This window comes from Hyperolius riggenbachi, chromosome 3 (genome assembly GCF_040937935.1).
Source record: "Hyperolius riggenbachi isolate aHypRig1 chromosome 3, aHypRig1.pri, whole genome shotgun sequence".
Classification (NCBI taxonomy): Eukaryota; Metazoa; Chordata; class Amphibia; order Anura; family Hyperoliidae; genus Hyperolius; species Hyperolius riggenbachi.
In genome coordinates, this window is record NC_090648.1 from 177,026,443 (window position 1) to 177,045,259 (window position 18,817).

The window sequence follows — 18,817 nt, forward strand, 5'->3', positions numbered from 1 at the left end:
TTGTTTTAAACCATTCCATTGTTGCCCTGGCTTTATGTTTAGGGTCATTGTCCTGCTGGAAGGTGAACCTCCGCCCCAGTTTCAAGTCTTTTGCAGTCTCCAAGAGGTTTTCTTCCAAGTTTGCCCTGTATTTGGCTCCATCTATCTTCCCATCAACTCTGACCAGCTTCCCTGTCCCTGCTGAAGAGACGCAGGGGGGAGCATGATGCTACCACCACCATATTTGACAGTGGGGATGGTGTGTTCAGAGTGATGTGCAGTGTTAGTTTTCCGCCACACATAGCATTTTGCATAATGGCCAAAAAGATCCATTTTTGGTCTCATCTGACCAGAGCACCTTCTTCCACATGGTTGTTGTGTCCCCCACATGGCTTGTGGCAAACTGCAAACGGGACTTCTTATGCTTTCTGTTAACAATGCCTTTCTTCTAACCACTCTTCCATAAAGGCCAACTTTGTACAGTAATAGTTGTCCTATGGACAGAGTCTCCCACCTGAGCTGTAGATCTATGCAGCTCATCCAGAGTCATCATGGGCCTCTTGACTGCATTTCTGATCAGCGCTCTCCTTGTTCGGCCTGTGAGTTTAGGTGGACAGCCTTGTCTTGGTAGGTGTACAGTTGTGCCATACTCCTTCCATTTCTGAATGATCGCTTGAACAGTGCTCCGTGGGATGTTCAAGGCTTTGGAAATCTTTTTGTAGCCTAAGCCTGCTTTAAATTTCTCAATAACTTGATCCCTGACCTGTCTTGTGTGTTCTTTGGACTTCACGGTGTTGTTGCTCCCAATATTCTCTTAGACAACCTCTGAGGCCGTCACAGAGCAGCTGTATTTGTACTGACATTAGATTACACACAGGTGCACTCTATTTAGTCATTAGCACTCACCAGGCAATGTTTATAGGCAACTGACTGCACACAGATCAAAGGGGGCTGAATAATTATGCACACACCACTTTGCAGTTATTTATTTGTAAAAAATGTTTGGAATCATGTGTGATTTTCGTTCCACTTCTCATGTGTACACCACTTTGTATTGGCCTTTCATGTGGAATTGCAATAAAATTGATTCATGTTTGTGGCAGTAATATGACAAAATGTGGAAAACTTCAAGGGGACCGAATACTTTTGCAACCCACTGTATACATACTGGTATATACTACTTGCTTTCTTGGCAGCTGGAAACAGCCGTTATTTTCCACAATGCAACAAGGTTCACAGATGAGAAACATTCATAGCCATAGTAGTGACATCACACTGTGGGAGGAGTTTCACCACCATATCAGCCATACAGACGGTCTTAATGATCCATTGGAGAAAAGGTAAAGATTTCTTGTGGGAAAGGGGGTATCCACTACTGATTGGGATGAAGTTCAATGCTGGGTAAAAGTCATCTTAGAGGTGGGTGGAAATACCTCCCAACCAGGTTCCCATACACATATCAATTTCCCTCCAATGCAACAAAACATTCAATTCCTTTTTGATTGGAATCTGTTCAGAGAGGGATAAATTAATTTCAAAGTATGTTGACTTTCAACACATTTCAGCTGGAAATCTATTGAGAACTGACCGAGAAAATCCCAGCTTTGCACTGTTTGCAGTACAACCCTACTGCCAATCAGTTGGCTATTGTTCTCCTGCCCCCAATTGATGGAAATTTTCCATCCTGTCCGATCAAGACTTCCAAACAATTTTAGGGCAAATTCAATTGAAATTCAACTAATCACACATGTTGGCCAGAAAGCTGACTTTCCCTAATTCATAATTCATAAGGGCAGTTAATGCTTTCTTTTCTTTCCACATCATAATAACATTTATTTAATGTTCTGATGTCTTCTTTCAAAGAAAAACAAATGTACCTTGATGCACTGTACAAGCGTACAGAAAAGGCCACTGATTATGGTCCAAACCTGCATTCAAAATCAGGCAACTGAAAACACCTTCATAGTAATAAATACATTGGGTACTTTGATTAGCATTTAGTACCATGCTTGAGCAAGTATTCAAACTTTACTGCACAGGTTTCTCAACTAATAAATTATGTATGATATCCAGACTTACTCGAAAACAGCTTAAACTTTTTATATTTATACTTAATTGATTTAATCTTGAAACATAGTTGTACAGAACAGATGATACATGAAAGAACCATTGAAGGAAACCTGTTATGTCATAAAGGGAGTAATTCACATATACAGTAGATTGCCGCCCAGTGTGGCAGAATGATCGATCCCTCTCTGATTTGAATCTGATCAGAGAGGTATCGATTACTACCACACCCAGGACATTGATTTTGAATAGATCACAGCATGAAATCTATTGATAACAGATTGAACTGCTGCCATGGGCCACTCCTGCCCTTTTCCCAGTTGATGGAGATTTTCAGTCCGATCATCAATAGAAAAATCGATCAAAGTTGGAATTGATCTGACATGTTGTGCAACAGATTTCTGGCAAAATCAGACACAGTGATTGAATCTGCCAGGAATCGGACTGGAAAATCGATGCATGTATGGCCTGCTTAAAAGACAACTTAAGGGAGAGTTCAATGGTCGCTGCCATATTTATTTTCTTTTAAGCAATACCAGTTGTCTGGCTATCCTGCAGATCCTCTGCCTCTAATACTTCTAGCCATAGACCCTGAACCAGCATACAGATCAGGTGTTTCTGTCGTTATTGTTAGATCTGACAAAATTAACTGCATGCTTGTTTCTGGTGTTATTCAGACATTACTGTAGCCAAATTGATCAGCAGGGATGTCAGGCAACTGGTTTTATTTAACATCCTCCCAACCTCCTAACCTTGATAGGCGGTGGGAGGGTGGCCCCGCCAGGACTGCCTAATGCCGATTGGCGTCAAGTCCTCGAGGCGGGGATTAGCAGGGAATGTGTGCGCACATGCGCGTGCATTCCCTGCTGTGATGCAGAGTGGGGATCCGTGATCAGCCTGCCAGACGCAATCAGAGCTGGCAGGCTGGTAGAAAAAAAAGCAACACACATTTGTACAGCTCTGCAATCTAGCGCAGCGATGTACAGAGGACAGCCCTGTCACTTAACTGTCCCGGGGAGTGGCTCACAATGTAATCCCTCTCTATGAGAGGATAGTGTAATGTATGGATCGCAGTCAGGGCCAATTCAGGGGGGAGGGAGGGAGAGGAGGAAAAAAAGGATTTTTATTTTTAAAAAATCTTAAAAATTAATTTTAAAAAATCGCAGCAGCAATCAGAGGTCACCCAAAAAATCCTCCATTAGTGGCAAGAAAAAGAGGTAAAATTCATTTGGGTGGTAAGTTGTATGGCTGAGGAATAAATCGGTAAAGTGGGAAGTGCTGAATTGTAAACAATGGCCTGGTCACAAGGTGGGTAGAAACCTGTGGTCCTCAGGTGATTAAAAGGAAATAAATATGGCCTCTGTAGACCTCTCACTTCAGTTGTCTTGTAAGTGTATAGATTACTAGACAGCTAAACTGGACATTTAAAACATTTAGGAGATCATTTTTCAACTTCTTTTCAGTACTCTACAGTTGAAAAATTACCAAAATAGTAGGCAAAAAAGTCCTGTTAAAATTATTCTGAGTATTTTCTTGCTGACTCTTGGTATAAAAGACATTTTATTGACAAGGTTAAAAATATCACCTTGGAGAAAACACAGCAGAAAAAGTTGATGGCATATGGACCATTGTCTTGCAGTCAGTACCGTTATTTTATGGCAACGTTCGATTTCTACTTCCGCTCTAACCAACAAAGCGTTATTTGGAATGCATGTTCCTAAATATGCTTTTGCATAATTCCTGACTCATCTTTCGGAATGACAGCCAACTATATGTACGGACATCAGTTATGATCATACTCGATAACGTTCAATTCCTGTTGCTCTACTTGTAAGAAGCTTAAATCAGGGCCGCTTTCTTCAGTCTAGCAAGACTATGACTACATAGCTGATAAAGAAAAGTGCACAGATGAAGACAAGAAGTAGAAGACTATCAGAAAATAGACACAAATTAAGGCACTAGCTACTTCTACAACTTAAGTGCCCTGGCATCTTTACAATTCAGTCTTGTCCACTATGTTCATACCACCTTACATAGCTATATGCTCAGTTTAATCCATTGTGAAAAAGTCTCCCTTCAATCACATTACCTCAGTTTCACTAACCTTGCAGTAATCGTAGCTATGGTCTGTGTCTCATAACACCTAATAACAGATGAAGTTTGTAAACAAAAATGCAAGCCAGGTGTGTTGGATAACTTGTTAATATTTCATTACTGTGTAGTTACAAAAGAAAAGCTATATTTTTACAGATTTGTACTGATTTAGTGTCCCAAGACATAAACAAGTTATAAAATCCTGGGGAGGGTGGAAGGGTGAAAATGAGTCACAGGCAGCAATACTGGTTGTTTTGTTTTTTGCTCTGTTTTGTTCTTATGCAAAGCCTTGGGCAGAGAAAGGATGGGTGGGTAATTTAACAATATACATCTATAAAGGTGCAAGATGATTACTAGTTTATGCAGTACTTGCTTCACATATTATCCAGCACAAACGTATTGCAGCTAAGTAATCTATTTCCTTGCTTATACTGTATGATGTAACTACAATAATAAAGTTTGCCACCACACTTAATTTTACTATAATCATATAGGAAGAGTTTTCTTGCCTTTTTTTTTTTTTACTTGTTTTTAAATCAGAGAACAAATAAAACCCAACCTGTACCATGAAGCTGGATTCACTGAGGGTCATTTGCATTTCATTTGAATATAATTTGCGCTTGAATAGCATTTGATTTGTGTTTAGTGTCAGCCAAACCCTGGATTAGAACAATCAGGAAAGGACTTCAAACAAAAGAAGAATATGACAAGCTACAAATACAAAAAAGAAATGCAAAGGCAAAACCAACTGAAATTCAAATGTACCTTGTAGATCTTGTGCAGAATTCATACTTGGTATTCAAATAACTCAGCTTTCCCATTTTTTTAAAGCATTTGAAGGTAATAAGCAATGCAACTAATGTCTGCCCAGACTACTCCACTTATATACTTTGAATTGTGGTAATCATTAACAAGCTGTTCCCCATCCCCTTCTTGCACCTCTGACACTGTAGTTGCCATTGGCAGGTTTTGGTGCACTGTATCAATTGTTATTTATGGAGGACTTGAAGGGCCCCATTGTAAAACCTGCATCGGGGCTCACAGCTCCTTAGCTATGCCACTGCACAACACAATATAGGTAATAATGCAATGCCAGATGATACACTGGAGTAGTAGTTCCAATAATACAAGTTCACATTATTCTGGGTAGAGTGCACAATCAAGTATGATACACAAGGAGAGAGGGCCCTGCCAAAGGGTTACAATCTACAGTAACTGCAATATACTAATATGCTATTGACTTACATCCTACTTCCAAATATAATTGGTTCCAGGATACCTTCTACTCCTTACAACTTGGTTAGTGTACCTTCTATTCCATACAACCTGGTGAATGCACTATCAATCCATCCTACAGTTGCCTAATGGGGCCAAACTAATAGGATGTGGGTACTGAGCCTGGTTAACTAAGATTCTTCAGAGCTGTAAAATAGTAGAAAACATTCATGGGCTTAAACAGATCTTGCCAACCTGCCCTAGATTTATTAAAACATGTCAGCAGTTTAGTTTCATAATTGTATGGTATCATCAGAACATAGCAAGCATAGCGGAAAGGTTAGTGAATTAGCATTTGTGCAGTTGCCATCACATGCTCAAAACTATAAGTGATAACATTTGTTTTTAAATAAATTCAGGCTGTCTGAATGTTATGACCCAGATAAGAGTTGTAAATGTGTGGCACCTAATACAAGCAATTTATAAAGCAATTCAAACTATGTTTGCAGGATCTCCTATGTTCCCCAACTCAGCAGAACCTCAGTACTCCAGGCCTGACGGGAGAAATCGCAGCTGAATGCATTTTCACTGTAGGCTGTGGAGCGCAAGGCATTTATTAAGAGTAACAGGACTAACCTGAACATATATATGGAAAAGGTCACAGTCTGAAGGTACAAGGCAACTAGGCAAAACAAAAAAGCAAAAAAATAAGAAAAGCAAATACATTTGAAGCAAGATGTTTACTACCTCAGGGTATTTTAAAATGTAATATTACGATTAGTTCACAGTTCCTGGATAATCTTGATGTACCTTGTGTGTAAAATGAGTAATATAATGTAGATCATATGAATGGAAAAAACAAAACTGTCGCTTCCACAAAAGCTTTTGGGTGTCATGTAGGTGGTTTCTGCAGTTAGATGATACATTTTTCATGCACCCCGGTTCTAGCATTGAAGTGAACATGACAAAAAGCCCTAAGGTTAGGTTACCACTTGTGCAGAAAATGTACCTGTTTGGTACGTTTTCTGCACCTCCGCTAAACACAGGAAGCTTTGAATTGTAAATAAAACAGATCCAGATTGCAAAGTCCGAACCTGCAGCATTTGTCCAGAATAAAAGGCAAAAAAGGGAGGATTCTCATTGGTTCATGGTTGACTAATGAAAATTCTCCCTCTTACTAGGAAGAATCAATATATTGTTATCCAATGGGGAGCTCCATGCTCCTGCCAGCCTATGGTCTGGTTATGGACTTCAGGACCAAGCAGAGGAGTGGCGGAACTGGGAGGCACATGAGTAGAGTATTTGCATGGCGGCGGCCTGTGCAGATGCAAATAAGCACGGATGTGTGACGGAGTGTAGTGCATACGCTGAGATATTGCGTTTACCTTGCTGTTATGCATTATAATTACTGATTTATAAAGCGCCAACATATTCCGTGGTGCTGTACAAAGTAAGAAGCGAACATGGGGTACATATTAATAAAGACAACAGTGACAACAGTGCATTCGCTGTAGTGGGAACCGAGCCTGAGGCCTAGATAAATACCAGTAGACAGTAGATAGGTGAGGAGGCGACTTTTCTGTATGAGAATTCATAGATATTGGCTTAAAAAATTCAGTGTAACCAAACCTCACTGAGCAGCAGTCATAAAAGCTATAACAAATGCTATGGGGCACAGTCTTTAGGGCCACTTCTTGAGACTTCTCCAAAATGTTTCATCCATGCCACCCTCATGGCAGGGTAACATTGAGTTCACTGGGCAACCATGAACATTACAGTAGTATGCAACCTAAATAATAGCCTATAGTGAGGTAAGTTCATAAGGCTCACCTGAAATGAGAGGAATTTGGTAGCTGAAATATGTATTTCCTTTTAAACAACACCAGTTTCCTGGAAGTCCGGCTGATCCTCTGCCACTAAGGCCCCTTTCACACTGCACGCGTTTCCAGCCACGTTTTGGAAACGCGTGCAGGTGGCCGACACACACGACATCAGACAGTGCATAGAGTGCACTGTCTGATGTTCACACAGCATGCGTTCCGGACCTGTGCGGTCCGGGAACGCATGCTGCACGCATTTTTTGTAAAAACGGATGGCTGTCCCATTCAATTTTCAGTGATGGGATCAGCCACGCAACGCACACAAACGCGGATGGCGTGCGTTTGTACACGTTGCGTTCCGCACGCATGGCCATCCGCGTTTGTGATGTGAACAGGGCCTAATACATTTAGCCATAGACCCTGAGCAAGAATGCAGATCAGGTGCTCTGACTGAAGTCTGACTGGGGTGTTATTCAGACACTACTGCTGCCAAAGAGATCAGCTGATCTGAAAGGGATCTATCTAATCGAGTCCCTCCACACAGTACTCACAGATTTTCATTAGATTTCAATATTAGAGAAAAGGGTGTACTCTTCAAGCGCCTGATTATCTGTTTTTCTGCATTTCCCCAGTGGATCTGTACGTTAGTCATGTCTGCTCATTTTTAACACTCAATGGGGTTGACTCACTAAACCGTGCGAACTCATAACACGGCCGCGCTAGTGATTTGCGTGTGTTTGAACGTGCGTAATGATTTTTGCACGCAAAGGCGATTTTTTGCAAGTGAAAATTCACGTTTGCACGCAAAAAAAGTGATGCACGTTATAACGTGCAAAAAACGTTAGCGCGGCCATGCTATGAGTTCGCGCAGTTTAGTGAATCAACCCCAATGGATCAGTTGTTTTTTACACACAGCAGTTCGCCCTTTCTGATCGATACGCCATTCAGTTATAGTCGGCAATCACCACTGATCACCACTGTTAAAAAGTAGATCAAACTCCTTATAACTACGGCACTCTTGAAAGGGTGATCAGCAAACCCAGAAATAAATGGCAATGTGCAATCAGACTTCCATTACTTGATGGATAGACCCCCTGAGATTACAGTCATACTTAATAATTATTTCATTCTTGTATAGAAATGAAAACAGAACTTTCCGTCCGTCATGTCTGCTCAATTTTCCTTTTAGAAGTGTTTTCTGTACCATTAAGCTTTATGTAATACTTCTGTGAAAACTATTGTTCTGAAACACCAGACACCATCTGCTGGTGATAATAATGTATTCAGAGCGGAGCAGACAGTTTCTGTTCGGCAGAAGTAACACCAGTAGCATGCATGGCACATTTGCTGATGAGTCATCTATGAAGGATTTTTTTTTTTTTACTAAACCATGAGACCATGTTGTGGTGTATCTAGTTCAAGTCGCAGGAGATCATTATTTATTATTGTTATTATTATTATCATTCATTTCCATAGCTGTGATTTTTTTTCTAAAGTTGTACTGCTTATTCAAGAAGCTTCCTCCATTCAGATGTGTGTGGAGGAATACCAGGAGGTAGTTCACAGTAAAATGACTGAATTATTTACCTAAATGTACTGTTTAGAGGGACTTAAGCTAAGAATTTTAATGAATATGCTACCAGAAGCTTGCTTTCTTATGCGCACACGCTAGCTGGAGCTATTGCAGTGCCTTGCTAATAGGAAACATTCAATGGGTGTATCAGTCCACTATCTCTGTGCAGTGCATTGTGTGCAAAAAAAGTCTGATACTTCACAGTGGTATGGGACCATTTGCAAGTTGAAGAGCTGGTTCGCATTGTGAGTTATGGCACTCAGTTTGCCAATTGTCAGCGACCAGCAAAGCGCTTGAGCAGTCTCACCCCATGAGGGTGTTCTCATTGTAGGATTTTGATTTTGAGAAATTGAAAATGTGCTGCCTGTACAATTTGCAAAAATGCACCTTCCATTAAAAATTGCTCTGAAAATCGTTTTGCAAAATCGCAGTCGCTAAGTGCTTAGCAATTGCTACATAGTTACATAGTTATTTTGGTTGAAAAAAAAGACATATGTCCATCGAGTTCAACCAGAGAATAAAGTACAATACCAGCCTGCTCCCTCACATATCCCTGTTGATCCAGAGGAAGGCGAAAAAACACTCACAAGGCATGGTCCAATTAGCCCCAAAAGGGAAAAAATTCCAGATGGCAATCAGATAAAAATCCCTGGATCAACATCATTAGACATTACCTAGTAATTGTAGCCATGGATGTCTTTCAACACAAGGAAAGCATCTAAGCCCCCTTTAAATGCAGGTATAGAGTTTGCCATAACGACTTCCTGTGGCAATGCATTCCACATCTTAATTACTCTTACTGTAAAGAACCCTTTCCTAAATAAATGGCTAAAACGTTTTTCCTCCATGCGCAGATCGTGTCCTCTAATCCTTTAAGAAGGCCTCGGGACAAAAAGCTCATTCGCCAAGCTATTATATTGCCCTCTGATGTATTTATACATGTTAATTAGATCCCCTCTAAGGCATCTTTTCTCTAGACTAAATAAACCCAGTTTATCTAACCTTTCTTGGTAAGTGAGACCTTCCATCCCACGTATCAATTTTGTTGCTCGTCTCTGCCCCTTCTCTAAAACTGCAATATCTTTTTTGTAATGTGGTGCCCAGAACTGAATTCCATATTCCAGATGTGGCCTTACTAGAGAGTTAAACAGGGGCAATATTATGCTAGCATCTCAAGTTTGTATTTCCCTTTTAATGCATCCCAACATTTTGTTAGCTTTAGCTGCAGCGGCTTGGCATTGAGTACGATTATTTAACTTGTTTTCGATGAATACTCCTAAGTCCTTTTCCAAGTTTGATGTCCCCAACTGTATCCCATTTATTTTGTATGGTGCTAGACCATTGGTACGGCCAAAATTGTGTTTTATACTGTGAAGTAGGCCTTACTAGCACTGTGTGTATAATAATCGCATGATACAGACCACCAAAGCCAGCATTCCAAAGCGAGCCACTGTGTGAGAGAGGGATCAGCAGAGGATAGGAAATGGTTTAACAATCACAACTTGTCCATCCCTTATTGCCACACCACTGATTGTTCAATTGTAGGCCCCCTTCGGTAGTTTATAAATTACTAATCCAGATTGAGTAAGTAGATCTGTGCGACACAAGTGGCCATTTCAGTACACAGCACTTACGTTGCTATGCGATTCTCTCCAATGTGGTTGCAAACTCATTCATTTATAGTTAATGGAATTGAACTGCGCTTGTGTGAATTTGTCTGCAACCATGCGTTGCAATTCCGAGGTGCATGGTTGGAAACAGACAGTGTAGCCTATGCACTTCTAAAGCCCCTGCTGACCACATAACTGTACGTTGCTAAAAAATGCAATCAGCAACGCACAAGTGGGGAAGGAGCCCCAAAGAGAACCAGAGGTGGTTGTTTTTGTAAAAAAAAATGTTACCTAATCCAAAGGGGGGAGGGGGGTGTTGGTTTGGGTCTAGGGATCAGCTAGCCAGATCAGGTAGTCTCAATTACCAATTACTGCCGCTCTCCACCACTCCTCTGGTCAGATATCCTTTAGTTTCACTTTCAGTGATCCCTGGGATCACGACTCTGCAAATTCTGCTCTGTGTGTCTCATCACAGAGCAGAATGCAAACAGGCGGGGGAGCGGCAGGGGAGCGGCCCAATGAAAGCTGGGGAAGGGGTGTTAGGCACGCCCCCAGTTGAGGTTTTGCAGAAGTGCCTCTCTTGCAAGGGACGCTCCTTCCCCTCGAGATTGCAGACAGGCTACATGCTGGAAATTGACAGTGACAGTGACAGTGCAGCACAGGGGGGCAGAGAGCGGTGCATAGAGGACATAAGGCACGTCATGGGCCTGGGAACATGCCTCTGTATCCCATCTGCCCCCTCCCTCCCCCACACCACCTTAGGTACACTTTAAAGTGGATCCGAGGTGAACTTTTACTCATTGCATAATTGTGTTCCTATCCTATTGTTTATAGGGCATTCCTTAAGCCAAATACTTTTTTGTTTTTGTTTTAATACTCTAATTCCCTATAAACTAAATAAACCACACCCACAGGTTTTCAGAGAGCATTGGCAGTAGCAAGGGCTCATGGGAGCTCAGTCTGGGCAGGAGGAGGTGTTACTAGCCATTGATTTCAGAGGCAGAGGGGAGGAGGGAGGAGGGGGGATTAGGTTTTTTCCACAGGCTGAGTGCTCAAGATACAGATAAGCCTGCCTCTCTGTAATGTTTACAAACAGCATGGCTGCTGTCATTGTATCACAGGAATAAATAATCATAATCTATTAAATCTGTTTGCAGCTAGATGTGCTGTGTAAACTATCTAAACATTAGATAAGATATATAGACAAGTTACTTGTTATAGTTAGTTTTTCATCCCAGATCCGCTTTAAAGTGAGGTAACAATATACACACTGATTTGCACTGCATGGCTACATGTGAAAGCACTTCCCATACAATTGTATGGGCATAGTTACATCTCTGCATTGTAATGAACCACGCATTGTAATGGACCAGCACATTTCTACAGTGTGTCACAATAACATGAACATTACATAGCAATCCATCATGCTATGAAAATAATGTATGCGTTATAACCTGCACAGTGCCCATTAAATTATGCCAGAATCGTAGCGTTGGCATTATTTAATGCATGCAGTGTGAGATTAGCCTAGATTCCATTTCCTGTATTTTGTCCAATACAGCAAGCTCACAAAACAAATACGTCAAATCAGCTCAGGATCCCTTTATGAAAAGCACTTGAAAAAGGGAAGCTGGTTTGAAATTTGTGACTTATAAGCCTGTTGTACTGGCTACTCAGTGAGCCTCTGTCATCTCTTATTCCTGTTCAGATACTACTAAAGCCAAAAAATCAGCTTGGCAGCAATACAAATATCAATAATAAAAAAAAAAATCATGAGTGTCTCCATATTCCGTTCAGCTCAGATGTGGTTTGAGTTGAGCCTAAGTTGTATTACATTTCCCACCACGTTCTCTGTTGCTGTGTACCAACTCTAGAGAAAAGTATTTTCCCTGTATTGATTATTGAGATAACTTAGTCCAGCCAGGTATTTGACTGCTCAGTGGATTCACAGCTCCTGAGGGAATGTATGCTCCTACCTCAGCTCTTTCCTTTATGCAGTTTTTCACTTGTTTATGTTACTAAGTTAAAAAAAGAACTTCACTGAAAAAATGGGTGGGTAAATTTCCACACACCGAGTTATACTGCTTGCAAACAAATACATCACATCATAGCACAGCATTTTTATTTGTTTTATGTTTAAAGAGTACCGTATTTATGAAATAATGTTGAAACTATTTAAAGGGACCCTGAACAGTTATTAAAAATGAAATTGGTACTTACCTGGGGCTTCCTCCAGCCCGCCGTAGGCCGCAAGGTCCTCTGGTGTCCTCCTGGCTCCTCTCTTGGTCCCAATGGCGATTCCATTATGCGCGACTTTTGGGCTGAAAGTCATCGGTATACTGCCTGGATGGCCACGCTCCATGTCATCACGACGGCCTGCGTGACAGTCCTGCGCATGCGCGGTTTTATAACTTTGATCTGAGCATGCGCCGGACTGTCACGCTGGCTGTCATGACGACGCATAGCAGCCAGCGCAATGATGCGGAGTGTGGCCATCCAGGAAGTATACGGACAACTTTCAGCTCGAAAGTCGCCCGTAACGTACCCGTCAGCGGGACTGGAAGAGAAGCCAGAAGGACGCCGGGGGACCTCGCGGCCTATGGTGGGCTGGATGAAGCTTAAGCCTAAGACTTATTTGTAAGTACCAATTTTATTTTTAATGACTGCTCAGGGTCCCTTTAACATATGCTACATTAACATGGGATAAAACACTAACAAAACATTCAATAAAAATGTGTTTTCCTACTTATTATTACCCATACGGTTACCATATTTGCTTTTGTGCACAAGTAATATTGCCTGTTTACAAATTGCAAGTTCCCAAAGTACAGTTTGTCTGCTCTGAAAGCCGACATTGCATTTTACTGCAAAGCTGCTATATTTATATATTATTATGTATCCAGTGATTACTTCTCAGCTCTCTCTAGTTCTACAATGTGTGCAGTTGGGTGTCAGCACTCTGCTGGCTGGATACTAATTGTAGCAAACAAAGGAATGTAGACTAAAGATTATTATTATTTATTGGATTTATATAGCACCAACGTATTATGCAGCGCTGTACAATACATAGGATTACAGACAACGATAACATTAGTGATAGCACAATACAGGTAATAAGCAATACATACAAAAATACAAGTAATACGCAATAAGATACCCAACACAATACAGGTAGCAATACAATGCCAGATCATACACTGGAGTAGAAGTCCCAATAATCAGGCCCGGATTTACATCCCAAGAGCTTATAGGCACACAGAGGCGGGAAAAGGTCCTCCAGCACCCAAGGCTGAAACACCAAAGTGCAACCCTCCATCCTTCCCACCCCAGCCATCACACACTGATTGCTATTAGACTAAGAGGGGCCCCAGACCCTTTAACACCTTAATCTCTAGTTATCTGGCTTGCAGTGACTGCCATGCATCCCCTTTTCTTATTTCTCTCTGCTTCAAACACAATAGGGGAATGACAGTGGAATGAGTTGTGCGCCACCTACTACACTGCGCCCTGAGGCTGGAGCCTCTCTTGCCTCTGCCTTGGCCCGGCCCTGGGCACCGATGTCCTGGCACTCTAGACTTCGCCCTCCATGAACCTACAAACAGCCACTGAACCACACCGCAAGTGTGCTGGCGGGCCCAGCTGTCACATCTCTCTTATTTACCTTGCCTGTCATAGGTAGCTACATGTGTCCCTTACTATTAGGTGGCCAGAGCTATCCTCAGTATTAAGTAGCTATAAGTGCCTGCAATTATTAGGTAGCTAGAGGTGCCCTCAATATAAGGGAGATCTGGTCAGTGGAATGCTGAGACCCGGGTGAGTAAGCTCACATTTACACTTTACTCCGGACTCTGCATAGGTAAGGCAGGAGTGAGACACTTGATGAGGGGAGTGAACCACCTTTTCACCATTAGGCACCTGTAGGCACAGTGCCTACAGTGCCTTATGGTAAATCCGGCTCTGCCAATAATACAAGTTCACATATTCCCGGTAGAGTGCACAATCAAGCATGAAACACAGTGAGAGAGGACCTTGCCAAAGGCTTACAATCTAGAGGGAAGATAATGTTTTCACCTGTTCGGATGCAGCCAAAAGCTTTAAGGAATCATCAGGCAAAAAATAAAAAATGAGTGTTACTCACCTGGGGCTTTCTCCAGCCCCTTGCAGCCGATTGTCCTACACTGACCACTCAGTTCTCTGCCGCCGTCCCAGGCTCCCTGCACAGTGCAGAGGACGACCTAGAGGTCGTTCTTACTGCGCCTGCGTGAAGCGTCGCTGTCAATCATGGCCACACTGTCTGCGGCGCACTGCGCAGGCGCAGTAGTTCTGCACCTGCACAGTGTGCTGTGGACAACGTGGCCATGATTGACAGTGGTGCTTCACACAGGCGCATTAAGGATGATCTCGAGGTCGTCCTCTGCACTGCGTGGGGAGCCCGGCAAGGCGGTGGAAAACGGAGCGGACAGCATGGGACAGTCGGCTGCGAGGGGCTGGAGAAAGCCCCAGGTGAGTTAAGCTGATTTTTTATTTTTTGTCTGACAATTCCTTTAAAGCTAATGGGAACCCTTATTTAAATAAAAAAAAGTCAGATACTCACCTAAGGAGAGGGAAGGCTCGTCCTAATGAGCCTTCCCTCTCCTCTCCCGGTGCCCCCGGTGCTGCGCTGGCTCCTCTGTTCACATCCCCCGCTGAGGGGACTTTGGAAGTCTTCGGGAGCCGAGTCCTCCTGAAGACAGTCGGCTCCAAAGTGCGTATGCGCGAGTGAGTCTTCGGGAGCGCTCGGGTTCCTGAAGCATTTCCAAAGCCTCCCTTCAGTATTTGAACGAAACGGTCGAATACTGCTATGGGGGAGCCAGGACATCAGCGGGGACCGGGAGAGGAGAGGGAATGCTCTATGGGACCAGAGCCTCCTTCTCCTTAGGTGAGCATCTGATTTTTTTTTTTTTTTAATACGGGTTCCCATTCACTTTAAGGAGCTTTCCGCTGAAGAACAAAGTGCTGTGTATGACTGTTTAAATGCTGTTTTGCTACGTTTTAGTGGTGGTAGATTTTATGCTGTAAATAATCTTTTAGAGCAAAGAGGAAATTTGGAGCTTCATACAACTTGAAAGTCTTTTGTTCTGTTTACTTAGTATTTATTTTTAGTATTATACAGACATATTATCATATTACACTTCAAGTATATTTTGAATGGATAAGTATTATTAAGAGCATTATAAACAAAATAGCAATAATAAAAACATTTTAAGAAACAGGACACTATAATGGATTGCATTCTAAACTAAGGCGGGCTAATGGTAGCATTATAATGGAGGCACTTTACTAAAATGGAAGGGAAGCTCTAGAGTCAGGGAACATTACAATGGGGCTCTAGAAAACGGCAGTGCGACGTATGCCAGGCATTTATCTGTGGTATTTGTTTATCCTTAGGGAAAATAGGGGAACAAATAGGGAAAAATGGCCACACCCTCACACCCACAGTTTGCCCATGCCCTTGATTCATTGCAAAAACATTTCCAAAAAGTTTTTTGCCATTCTGCATAATAAAGATGGGAATTACCGGTAGGTTGGCCACCCATGGCTGAAATATGGCACATACTGTAAATATAATGTTTCACCTACACCTTGACTGTCAAACTACTACAGACCTTGCATTAATATCAACTGGATATCTTAGGGGCTCTAGGTACCTATCATGCAACCCCAGGCCATTGTGTTCAGCTGAAGCTGAAGCTGTGTCCCTCCTCTTGCAATAATGGGGCATATTCATCCTAGGCATATGTACCGCACATTGTGCAAATAGTGCGAGTCGTGTTAACTATGTAATGTAATGTAATGCCAGTGTCGCTATTATATCACGCTTTAGGCTACCTGTGTAGCATAAGTTCTGGTAAAATTGCTTTGCGCTGCTTGCCTATGAGACTTTTAACTGCTGATTGCTGAATATGGTTCAATGTTTAGCCAGGAACCCATTGTGGCTGGTGCTGGTAGAAGGATCCTGATCTTCTATCTACCGTAAGTACTTTACACCATCAGTATTGTTTGACTCTCATATAAGGGTTTTGGCCTACAGATGCATGGCTGGACATTCTATCAAAGTAAGTACTTTATACCATCAGTAATGTTTGACTCTCATATAAGGGTTTTGGCCTACAGATGCATGGCTGGACCTTCTATCAAAGTAAGTACTTTATACCATCAGTAATGTTTGACTCTCATATAAGGGTTTTGGCCTACAGATGTATGGCTGGACATTCTATCAAAGTATGAAATTGCTTCCACCTGTTTTCAGAATCTAACTTTGATTTCACCAGCAACAGAAAACAAGCTGTATTACATGCTGTGCCCTGTAGCTCGCCATATAATGCAACAAAATAACTTCCCAGCAGGAAATGCTGAGTGGGAATGATTAGTGTACAGAAATACATCCACACCAGCGAGTTCCCAGCATCCCTAAAAATGAGCAGGCTTCTTCAATGTGTAATGAATGGACCATTTTAGTAAACCTTGAGATGGGGAAATAACATCATGTTTTTGTTGTTGTTGTGATTTGTGCAGACTTTTGGACACATTCTAGCCGACGACAGAAGCAAAAGCTTGGTGTAAAGTTTTCATTTATCAGTAATAGAAAACTGTATAGCTTGCATTGTGCAAATAGCACAACTAATTAGTAGTGCGAAATTTGCATTGTGTAAATAGCACCACTCGCGTTACCTAGGTAAGGCGCACATTGCTGCTCTAAAATAGAATCTGAAAGTTCAATAACATGAAATTTCAAAATGGTTTATCACAGATATGTTGAATCAATGTTTAATGATTGTGCTCCCTTTTAAAGGAAACACTAAATTATGTTTGTGTGATATTTACTATTGGTATATCAGAGGTTATATAATTGTTTTTTTTTTACTTAACAGTAAATTCAAATTTTCTGAATCTTGCTCTTGCACCTTCTTTCTGCATCTTGAAAAAAAAGGTCTCCCAACCCTTACATAAAAAATGGCTAATTAGATTAATGCATTTATTTATATAAAACTCTACATTTTCAGTAGAGATGGCTTCTAAATTTCACAATGTATAGTAAAACACAGGAGCCTGTATGCCTTTACTCTTTTTTCTCCTAAGTTTTCTCTTAGGTGACATTTTTCCACCTTATCAATAAAATACCTTTTAAACAATGAGCCAGCAAGAACTATACTCACAATAATTTTGATAGTACTTTTAGTAATGTTGATAGTACCTTTTCGACTACTTTTGCGGTATTTTTTCAATTGCAAAGTGCTGAAAAGTTCTTTTAAAGAGAATATGAAAAATTATCTCCCATGAGAAAACTCAAGAGAAAAAGTTAATTGTCAATAAAATGCACGCCATCTATTTACACTGTACAGCGCTGCGATCTACGGCAGCGCTGTATTGGGGACAGCCATGTGACACGGCTGTCCCCCTGGGAGGCACAGAAGCGATCGGCTGTCAGAAGCCGATCACTGTGATGCTGGCGGGAGGAGGGAGGGATACAAAAATAATTTAAAAAAAGGGAAAATTTATTTTTAAAAAAATGACAAATAAATAAACAAATGTGCAGGCAGGGATCAGAGCCCACCAATAGAAAGCTCTGTTGGTGGGCAAGCTCGGTGGGCAGAAAAGTATGCTAGGTTGTACGGGCCTGCAGCGAGGCCTTAAAGCTGCAGTGGCTTAAATTGTAAAAAATAACCTGGTCACTAGGGGAGTGTAAGCCTACGGGCCTCAAGGGGTTAAACCACCAGTTTTCCACCTACTTTTTGCTACCTTTTCAATTGAAAAGTGCTGAAAAGCTATTTTAAAGTGAAGGTGAAAAATGATCTTGAAGGAGAAAGCTCAGGAGATAAAGTGAATTGCATATGGGCCAGAGGGCCTTATTCAATACACATTTTCTCCTAAGTTTTCTTCAAGGAGATAAGTTTTCATTTTCTGTTTAAAATAACTTTTCAGCACTCAATTCAAAAAGTACAAAAAAGTGGGTGAAAAAGTTCTGTCAAAAGTACAGTATTTTCTTGCTTGCTGGTGGCTTAAAAGGCACATTACTATTGATAAGGTATGAAAATATCACCTAGGAGAAAACTTACGCATAAATAGTGAATTGAATAAGGCCCCGTTCACACTTGCGTTTTGGCATGCAAACGGACCGGATCCGGATCGTATCAGGACCTGATCCGGATTGGAACCGTATGGTTCCGATCCGGATCCGATCCGGATCCGGTCCGTTTGCATCAGGACTGCTTCAGGCTGCCATCCGGATCCGTGGGGGAAAAGAAAAATACCTTAAAATTTGTTGGGGTCTGCAGAAGGTGCACCTGGTGTACCTGTAGAATCAGGTACTCTGCTGTAGGCCTCACCTCCACCTCCGACATACTGCCAAAACAGCTCCAGCACGTGTGTCACTGCTGCTCCACTCCAGATATGCTGGGCCCATGTGTCCCCATCCGAAA